This window comes from Apteryx rowi, unplaced genomic scaffold (assembly GCF_003343035.1).
Source record: "Apteryx rowi isolate R43461 unplaced genomic scaffold, aptRow1 scaffold_376, whole genome shotgun sequence".
In the NCBI taxonomy this organism is placed as follows: domain Eukaryota; kingdom Metazoa; phylum Chordata; class Aves; order Apterygiformes; family Apterygidae; genus Apteryx; species Apteryx rowi.
Genome location: NW_020450263.1, coordinates 657050 through 668079, shown reverse-complemented (window position 1 = coordinate 668079; position 11030 = coordinate 657050).

Genomic DNA, 11030 nt, shown 5'->3' with positions numbered 1-11030 from the left:
TGGTCCGGTTCGATCCGCTCCGGTCCGGGCGTTGGCGCGCGGGTAGCGGGTGGCTGCGGCCCCGCTGAGCGCGGGCCCCGCGTTGCGGTGGGAACGGAGCTGCCGCCAAACCCGAGGGGCCGGTCGGGGCGGGGGCTCGGGGCGACGAGCGCCAGAGGGGCGGACGGCGCCGGCGGAGCCCGCTTCGCCTCCGCAGATAAACGGGCGGCCGCGGGCTGCCACCCCCTCGGGGCTCCCCCCTTCCCGGGCAAAGCGAGAGAAGGGCAGCCGGTTCCCTGAGCATGAACACGCTTTTTTCCTAAAACAGCTCAAGTGGGAACCAAGCCCGCGAGCACCTGCAGCAGGGGTCCTGCACAGCCAGGCGGGGCCCCTGGGGAAGGGGAGTGGGACGTGCAAGCAGCCAGTCTTGGCGGGTGTATTTTTGGTGGGAGAGGGAAGGCAGTTGCAGGGATTGCATGTTTTGTATCAGGGAAGACAAGGCCCAAGACCTTCTCTTTGCACTTGGAATGAAAAGTGATGCTTGTAATAGTCCTCTGGTCCTGAGAGTACATCTCGCAGCCTCAGCTAACTCCATGGCAAGTTGTGTCTCATGGAGCTGAGCTTCGTGCTTAAAGAGAGTTCCACTTTGTTCATTGAACCCCACTTTATTCATTGACCAGTCTCTTGTTTCAGAGCTTTGAGCCAACACCCAGTACCTTGCAAGTGATGGTTCGGGAACCAGTCTGAGTTCAACCCAGTTGAACTGGGCTTGAAGTTCTGTGGGAAGTTCTTTGTAGAAAGTCAAGCAGATGCGATGAACCTGCATTAGCACTGTTGCAAAGCTGATTGGTACAATATGCTATACAGTTGGGAAGTTCTTTGTAGAAAGTCAGGCAGATGCGATGAACCTGCATTAGCAGTGTTGCAAAGCTGATTGGTACAATATGCTATACAGTTGGGAAGTTCTGTGTGTTGGAGGCTTCGTATATGGATATGTTGCATTGCATATCTTCCAGATGAGAAACAACAAAAACATGAATAAGTCTAGGATGTCCTTTTCCAGGATGGAACAGAGCTTCTCGTGAACTAGAGGTGGCAGAAAATGTTGCTTACAGAACTGTCATGGCAGAGGTTAGCATCCGTGAAAATTGGAAAGTACTACCAATTGACTTGACCAGCTGCAATCATTTACTTCAGAGACAAGTGTACACTGTGAATGCTTCAAAATACTTTTTTTGTCCACTAGCATGGTTTTATCCAAGCTCTCTAAGCCTTGGTTAGATGGAACTTTGTATTTACTATTAATGAGTTGGTCACATTCAAACATTGTCATCCTGGAGTTGATGATAGGGTCATATAAGGTAAAGGAGAGAGCAAGCTGTTTATCATTGGTAGGTTGGTAGTACTAGTACCATGTTTTCTGACTAGTTCACCTGGTGGCTCCATGTAAATGTGGGAAAGGATTGAAGAGAGAACTGATGCACGCAATTCTAGACATGAGGCATCTGGTGGTGAAAATGCAGTTTCCCATTACTTTGATGTTGGGTTAAAGGCCTTTAGAAAGTACTCAATCCATTTTAGCAAACTGCATCTTTCACCTCTCCCTGATAAGGCAGCAAGTACTGTATTGTTAACATTTCGAATGCTGTGTACAGGCTCTAGAACATGAAAATGCCTTTTTGCCCTCTATCCACTGACAAATGGAGATCATCCATCAGTGCCACTAACGTAATTTTAGTTCAGTGTCTTTCCCTGACCTGAATTCAGAGTCGTGAATTCAGTTTCGTACATGGTAATTTCAGTCATCTAACTAATGGCATCTCAGAATTTATCCAGCCTTCCATTAGCATGCATTGTCCATTGAGTGTCATTCTGTGAAGTGTTTGGGACATCTTCAGGAATGTGCCACCTGAGTCCTTAGCAGGATACAAACTCTTCAAAAACACCCTTTCTGTGGAACACAAATGACCACTCACTCATTGCAAAATCACCCAAGAGTGCGATGTGCAGGGTGATTGTTTTCCATCCTCACAGACTGTAATGTACATTGCAAAATCTTTTTTCTATCCCCAAAGAGCTAGAAAGTAACTCATACGGGAAAATCCTTCCTAATCCCCAGATACTGTAAAACATAGCAGCGAAATCCCTCTATCATCATACATGAACACATACTGCAAAATCCCACTGCAGCTATAGGGATGTAAATCTTAGAGCAGATTCCTGTCCCCTGTTTCTGCTTCCCTCCAGACAGACAAAATTTTCCCTACCCCAATCTTAATAGTTTAGTGCAGAATATTGCATAAACACATTAAAAGTACTTTCCTTTCTGTGTCAGCCCATCACAAGAACTCCATAGAGGCTGGCATCATCCCAGAAATACTGTAAAGAATGGCAGAGAGATTTGAATTCTGTATGCCAGATCCCATGATGTTGAACACATGACCACAACATAGGTAAGCAGGTTTAGTTCAGCACCCTGCAAGGCATTTTTAGTTTCCATTTGAGTAAGAATGAATAAATAGGTCATTTGGCTTTTCTCAGAGGACATTCCTGACTGGAACAGATACAGCTGCAATGTGAAGGGAGAACTGCATTCATGTGACTGCAGTGCTGATGAGCAGTGCCAAGAGCGGAGGTTTGGTGTCCCTAGCCACCCCTTCGCGCTCTGCAATAAGTTCACCCCTGTGTGTGTAGTGTTCAATGGAGGTGCACAGCTACTGCTGCATTAGCCTGATTTACACTGATGCTCCAGTAGCCAGGCTCATATATTTGTAGGTGCAAGAACATATCCCTAAACAGCTAGAAAACACTTGGTTGTTAAAATGTTGGTCCTATTTCACCTCATGCAATATCACTACATCATAGTTTATGACAGAAAGCAAAGATTACTATGTCTATAAAAATTATATTGACAATCTGGTAACTATAACTTGAATTTAATCAGAAAAATGGAGCTATCTGGTGAAAGATGTCACCAATTGCTAAGTCCTGTGGCACTTGCATGTTAGTTCAGAAGCTCTCTTTTTCGTCCTAAACAGTTTGCTTTTGCTTGGCTATTGTAAGCAGAAACCATTGCATTTAGCAATCTGACATACCTGTTTTTTTGCAAGTGCTTTCTACATGTTGAAATCAAACCTGCTTCTAGTGATGATGTTTGCATTGCTAAAATTTGCAAAAGCAGATGAAAAACCTAATAAAAGGTTTTCTGAAATATGTAAGATGTAATTTTCCTGTAAGATTCAATGATCCACTGAATCATTGTATAACAATACTTAAATGCAATAATTTCTTGTTAGGAATAAAGGGCATAGTACAAAGTCACATCAAAAGTCAAAAACATGCTGCAGTGAAACAAAGTCCCTGTGATTCCTTCTGTGAATCTTAAGAAATCATGTCTAGCAGAAACTTCATTTGCTTCCAAATTTTTGTTACATTGTCAAATGCAAAAAGTAAAAATGCCAAGTAAGCCTACAGCTCCACGTGCCTGAAGGTCTGCTTCTACTTCTAAGAGCATTAGGCCAAGTTCCAACATGGATTCACTCTCCACTAGAACTCCAATCCCCTCAAGAGCATTAGGCATAGTGCCAGCTTTCATTTACTCTTGTAACAGTTTAAATTAACTCCTCTTACATTCAATCCAAACCCTTTCTTACTATTTTAGATAGGATAAGAGCTGAGAGATGGATTCGGTCATCTGGTCTGAGGGCCACCCATCATGCTAGTCCGTTTTTGGGGACTTCAGATGCGTTTTAAACTGTGTGGGGGAAGGGAGTGACCAGCCAGTTGTGAACTGGCAGAGGGGCCAGAAAGCTGTGCCTTTATGCATGTGACCCTCTTTTAGGAGAAATAACATGGGGAAGGTCTGATTTATTTACTATTTGCACATCTGACAGTAAGCCCCAACAAAAGGTAAAATTATAGTATGTTAGGCTCCCTGCTAACAATATTTGGAGTAATTCTTTCCTAAAGGAGCTGAACAGACAAACTAGTTGAAAGACAGGAAATACCACTGTTTTATTTTATAGATGAAGAATTGGAACATGGCTTAAATTCTGCCCAAAGTCAGACAAAAAGACTGAAACAGAAGATCTCAAACCCAGGCCTTTTTTAGCCCCTCCAAAACTACATTATCTTAAGAATATCACTTGTATTTTACTTTAATAGAAGTGAGAGCAGTCTGTCTGCCTATGGTGACAAGAAAAACACACTGAAGCAGATAAGGATATAAGCACAAGGAAGACAAGTTTTATTAAAAGTGATATAAAGAAATAATCCTAGCACACTTTGAGAACTACAAGCTAATTCAATGGAACTGGACAGCCTTTAAAGTTGGCCAGCCAATATCTTGATATCTATCCAGGGTCTCAAAGGTTCTGTACCTAGTATGTTTATGGAGAAGGTTGGGGGGGACTTCAGCTGCAAACTGACACTTTAGCTATAGATTAAAAAATATTCAGGCTTTGTATGCTAGAGAGACTATTATTCCATAATTCCTACCCATCCCTCCTCCACAGAAAAAGAAAAAAAAGACAAGAAATGAGTTTGAAGGGAGCTGAAATACCCTCCTTTGAAGAAAAAGCCTTAAGATGACAATGTGCTGTTAGTTTACAGAAAGTCCAGTTATTTTATAGGCTTTAGAGATGATGGAAATGGACCTAACTACCAAGCATTCAACATTTATCCAGTAGTAAGACTGAAAATAAATGTGAACATTTTATGGGTAGATAACACCATTCAGCTAATAAATAAGAATTCACAGCCATGTTTGCATTTAGGAGCTAGGCCATAAATATAGCTTATCTTCAAGTATTTTCAACTTGCTAAAGTTACTTGAAGCTTATCATGATAGAGCCCATTAGAAAGGAAAGGAATTAGAAATTATCTAAGATATGTGTCCCCAAATACCTCTCATAGCACTAATTTGTATAGACCTTTCTAACACACTGTCTTCCCACACTGTTCCTACATAGTTAGCTGGAAAACATCTTACTGGCATATGTGACAGATTCCCTCAGATTTCAGAAGAATGACTATTTTAAGTCAGGTTGAAAATCAGAAAAAAGTTGAAAACAAAATTCTTATTGTTAAAAAAAATAAATCTGAGATTTGAAGTAACATAATTAGAGGAAAAAAATTAAATATAGTTTCTGAGTTGGCAGTGAGCTTTTTCTAATAAATATTTGATGCATAAAAGAAATGGTATGTAAACTGTAGAAATAATGCTTGTAATGAACAACAAAAAAATGCAAATCAAGGTTAATACTCTGTTGGGAAGGAGCATGCATTTCTTGGAATTTGCTAAATATATTTGTTGTGGTTCTGCAGCTTATGCTGTCATTTAGGCTGTCATTTAGGCCTCAATCTTGTGAAGAGTTATACATATGCTTAATTTTATGCATTCTGAAAAGTTCTGTGATCTTAAGCGAGAGTATTCCTAATGCATAAAATTAACTGTATACAGAAATCATTGAAGAATGGAAACTTGTTAGCTATTAGATGAGAACTGTGGTTCAGCTGCTATTTTATCTTTTTATCTTTTAATAATAGGATACCATGGCACTTTAGCAACAATAATAGAAGTCTGATGGTTCCCTGAAAACATTGTAAGTGATGGAGTTATATCATGTGTTTTAGTGGTTAATATTTTCCTCATGGTTTGAGCTAAGTAGGTTATACTTCTCTTTTCTTTCCTTTCAAATGTTTTTTGTAGTGTTGCTAGCACCAATTAAAAAGAAAACATCTATCTAAGTCGAATCATATCAATGAGGACTGTAGGATTTGAATCATATTCTCTTCGGGAGCAGATGAAACATACGTACTCCAGAGAGTGATTTTTTCAGGAGTAAACTATGTCTCTGTAGGATTTTATGAGGGAACACTGGTAAACTTAGCCTAAGCTGTTCTTTCAGAATTGCTAGTAATAGCAATTGCAGGAAGGCCCAATCCTAAAACATGATGTCTATGGGACAATGCAATTAGCCTGCCTCATTTTCCTCTTTCATTGACCTATTAATTCATCCATTTTCAAGTGCTTTAAAATAACATCCTTCCTATTTTTCCTTTCACTTCATCTTAGAAGGATCTTTAAGATGTTAGAGAATAAATGTACATTTCTTTCGGATGTTCAGCTACTCTTTTATCTCTCTTTTGCGTGGTCTTCACAGCCCTCTTTTCCCTGGTAGAGTCTGCTGGTCTACTACAGCAGAGTCTCCTCTATGGAGTTCCCGGTTAGCACTTTCCACCTAGCTTGTGTTCCCAGGTCCACGCCCTGGAAAAATCTCTTTTGTTGTGCTGCTTAAAATTCAGACATTTATATTGAATGGGAAATTTGGACATTTCAAAAGTTTCTCTTTGCCCAAATAAGAATGGAAAGTCAATATGCACTTCCCACGAAGTGAAAATTCCAGAACATGGGGACAATATCAAAATACGATCTCACCAAGTCATACTGTACAGCTGCAGTTCACAGATCTGCAGAGTTTATGGCCAAAAAGGAGCATTATATTGTCCAGCTTAACATCCTGAAGGATGTCAAATTTCACCTTGCTGTGAATTCAATACCATATGCTTGGCTAAAGCATACTGTGAGGAATCTCTGCCTCATGGGGAGTTCCAGAATTTAGGAAAAAAATTGACTGAGATTTGGAATCTTGGGCCTGGAGTTGAACACGGGTCAAGAAGCAGAGAAATGCGAGTGCTACACCAAGGAAAAGATCTAGGCAGCGACTGTAGTCCAAGACTGAGCTAAGGACAGAGACCAAGGACTTTTATATTAAGTTGAAGATCTAAGGCTAGAAAGCTCATAATGCAAGGTTGCTCTAGAACAGGAGATGAGACAGGACAGGAGATTTAACAGGGCTGGAGCAAAATCAGATTCAGGAACACAGCTACAGCCAGGTATCACATTGCACAGTGAGGGAAATAGCATGCTGGTATGGCCTCATATAACTGCCGGGTGGTTTACTGACCAATCCTGACGTTCACCTCAGCTGAGGCTCTTATTTTGTGCAGCCACTCATAGTCACATGATGCTGGCTTGGATTGCTGTATATCATCTAACTACAAGAGTCTGATCTTGATATGAAACCCTCAAGATCACAGAATGGTTGAGGTTGGAAGAGACCTCTGGAGATCATCTAGTCCAAACCCCCTGCTCAAGCAGAGCACCTAGAGCTCACCTAGAGCACATTGCGCAGGATTGTGTCCAGACGGCTTTTGAATATCTCCAAGGAAGGAGACTCCACAACCTCTCTGGGCAACCTGTTCCAGTGCTCTGGCACCCTMACAGTGAAGAAGTTTTTCCTCATGTTCAGATGGAGCTTTCTGTGTTTCAGTTTGTGCCCATTGCCTCTCATCCTGTCGCTGGGCACCACTGAAAAGAGTCTGGCTCCATCTTCTTGACACCCTCCCTTCAGATATTTATACACACTGATAAGATCCTCCCTCAGTCTTTTCTCCAGGCTAAACAGGCCCAGCTCTCTCAGCCTTTCCTCATAAGAGAGATGCTTCAGTCCCTTAATCATCTTTGTAGCCCTTCGCTGGACTCTTTCCAGTAGTGTCATGTCACTCTTGTACTGGGGAGCCCAGAACTGGACGCAGTACTCAAGATGTGGCCTCACCAGGGCTGAGTAGAGGGGGAGGATCACCTCCCTCRACCTGCTGGCAACACTCTTCCTGATGCACCCCAGGATACCATTGGCCTTCTTGGCCRCAAGAGCACATTGCTGGCTCATGGTCACCTTGTCCACCAGGACTTCCAGGTCCTTCTTCACAGAACTGCTCTGCAGCAGGTCAGCCCCCAGCCTGTCCGGGTGCATGGAGTTATTCCTCCGTGGGTGCAGGACTCTGCACTTGCCTTTGTTGAACTTCATGAGGTTCCTCTCCACCCACCTCTCCAGCCTGTCCAGGTCTCTGAATGGCAGCACAGCCCTCTGGTGTATCAGCCACTCCTCCCAGTTTTGTATCGTCGGCAAACTTGCTGAGGGTGCACTCTGTCCCTTCATGCAGGTCATTGATGAAGAAGTTGAACAAGACTGGACCCAGTACTGACCCCTGGGGGACACCGCTAGCTGCAGGCCTCCAACTAGACTCTRYRCCRCTGATCACAAYKCTCTGAGCTCTGCCATTCAGCCAGKTCTCAATCCACCTCACTGTCCACTCATCTAACCCGCACTTCCTGAGCTTCCCTATGAGGATGTTCTGGGAGACAGCGTCAAAAGCCTTGCTGAAGTCAAAGTAGACAACATCCACTGCTCTCCCCTCATCTACCCAGCCAGTCATTCCATCATAGAAGGCTATCAGATTGGTTAAGCATGATTTCCCCTTGGTGAAGCCATGCTGACTACTCCTGATCACCTTCACATGCTTGGAGATGGCCTCCAGGATGATCTGCTCCATCACCTTTCCAGAGATGGAGGTGAGGTTGACTGGCCTGTAGTTTCCTGGGTCCTCCTTCTTGCCCTTTTTGAAGATTGGCATGACATTTGCTTTCTTCTAGCCCTAAGGCACCTCTCCTGATCACCATGTCCTTTCAAAATGTTTGAGAGTGGCCTAGCAATGATGTCCACCAGCTCCCTCAGCGCTTGTGGGTGCATCCCATCAGGACCCAAAGACCTGTGGATGTCAAGTTTGCCTAAGTGATCTCTAACCCGATCCTCCTCAACCAAGGGAAAGTCTTCCTTTCAAGATGTTAGGAGTGTCCTAGTTTCCTTGGTAGTCTGTTCTAGTAGTTTACCTTTTTACTGAAACATATAAACATTTATAATACAATACAATACAATACAATATAATGTAGTCTTAGGATTTCCTGTAATCCTGTTACTAGTGTTTCCCATGTAAATAAAAATTTACATTCTAAATATAAATTGTGAGGACCTTACTGCATTTCAGGGAGCTTTTCTTCCCTTTTCTTTCTTCCTCTGAAATCAGTGTGAGCATTGCCATCAATTTTAATTATACCGGTATTTCACCCTTAGTTTTATAGGAAGAGTTGGCAGCAATAACTATAGTTAAGGTTGCCTAACACTTTCCATTGTATATAGATTCTATGCTTAAAAAGAGAGAGAGAGAAATTGTACGTAAGGGTATAATAAAGCAAGTCAAGATTAGCAAAGTTAATTTTATCTGTGTTGCTTGAAAAAACAGAAAGATTTATTAGGGACTCAGACTCATATTTTTAATGTGACATATAATTTTGAGCAATTATTGTTATGTAGTTCAAAAAATACCATTAAGATGGCAAAGACATTACTTCACAGTATTACTAAAGAAAAAATATAGAATTATCAGTATTTTAACCTGTACATTATTTTTAAAATATATGTTTTCTCGAAATGTCAAAGTAGAAGCATCATCATACTCCTTCTTTCTTGTTTCCTTGCCTGGACCACTGCTTAAAGCTATATATTAATAACAATTTGTAGCATTACCATGTTTTATTAATGGAAGTTATCTTAAATCATAGCATCTTTAATGCTGCTGAAGAAGATGAAGTGTATATAATTATTTCTTTGAAAAGAGAGGAATTATAAAACTTCACTTTAAATTACTGTTTTCTTTGTGCTACTTAAAATAATAAACACTACTTAAAATAATAGTATACACTGAAGTAGTGTTTACTGCTTTTGCTCAGAGTACCATTATGATCTTTTATAATATCTATTTTTGTATAAGCAGAGAAAGGAATGAATATTTTCCAGATATGTGTGTTTGGTTGTCTAGTAACCAAAATTGATATAAGGTCTGATCTAAACTAATACCACTGGCACATGTGTGTGGTAGACACACACCTTCACTACAGAAAGTTTTGAGATCCTTTAATAAATCTGTTGAAAGTCCTAAGACAAAGTTCATTGTGGTCAGCAGAGTCTTTCTGTTTCCATTGATTTCTGCATTTGGCTCTCATGGAGAGCTGGAAAATATCTATATTATTTGCAGAAATATTGTGAAAGCCTTTGTATATTTGCTAGTAATGGACTGCCTGGCCTGTAGCTACTTTAAAAGGGACTGTTGGGGCATTCACAAATGGCACTGATGAAAATCCCCAAAGAAGCAGTGGACAAAGTTGCTAGTTGGAGAATGGTCCCTCCTTGGCTCCAGTCAGGAAGGAAGGGTTCGCTGCTGTCAGGAGTATGTCTGTGTGCACCCAGAGAGGAATTCCAGTCCGTTACAGGACCCACGTCTAGAAAAGGGAAGAGTCTTGAGGGAATGTGAGGGAGGTGACACCCTTCAACATCTGAACTGCATGGGTTGAAGGAGGTATAAGCTATGCCAATAGCAGAAAGCCAAGATACACAGACTGGCTTGTGTTCACAAGGCTTAGGAGGTCTTATGGTCAGGTGATGTTCACAAGGTTTAGCAGGTCTCGTGTTCACACGGCTTTGGGATAGCATCTCCATATCTGATCTGTAATGGTGTGACAGTGTGCTCCTTCCCTGCCCTGATGTGCTCTTCCACCCGCCCCAAACTGACATCCCCGTAAACAGCACATAGGCAGGGGCCAATTGAACATGCGCCAACTAAAATCTGTCTAGTATGCAAATATGACTATGAGTCAGTCATCTTCCCCCCATAAATAGGGGGCAGTCCAGAGCCCATTGAGCTCTCCTGCATGGCAGTGGGCTGCACTGCAGAACCTCCTCTTGAGCAGGGACACCTCTCAAGGTTACTCCTCGAGGTTGAGAGATTCCTTACCCACAACAGATCCTCGGTAAGTGATTAATAGCACGCTGAAACTTTGCAAAACTTCATGAAACTTTGCTAAGCTGCATCTCTGATTGACTGTGCACATAATCCTTTAGACATAAACTGTTGACCAAGTCTGGAACTAAGACTGGATCCAGCCACACCCAGACTCTGCTGAGAAGGAGTTTGGAAAGCAAGGGGGTCCTTTCTGAACCTCGTGACTCAATGGGAGGATCTCCTTGACACTTTCATTTGACCCTGTCCTCCATGCAGTAAATAACTGAGTGAACCTTGCCAGTGACCCTTGTTAAATCACTGTCTTATTTACGATTGAACTCTGTTAAATCACTATCTTACCTCAATAAAAC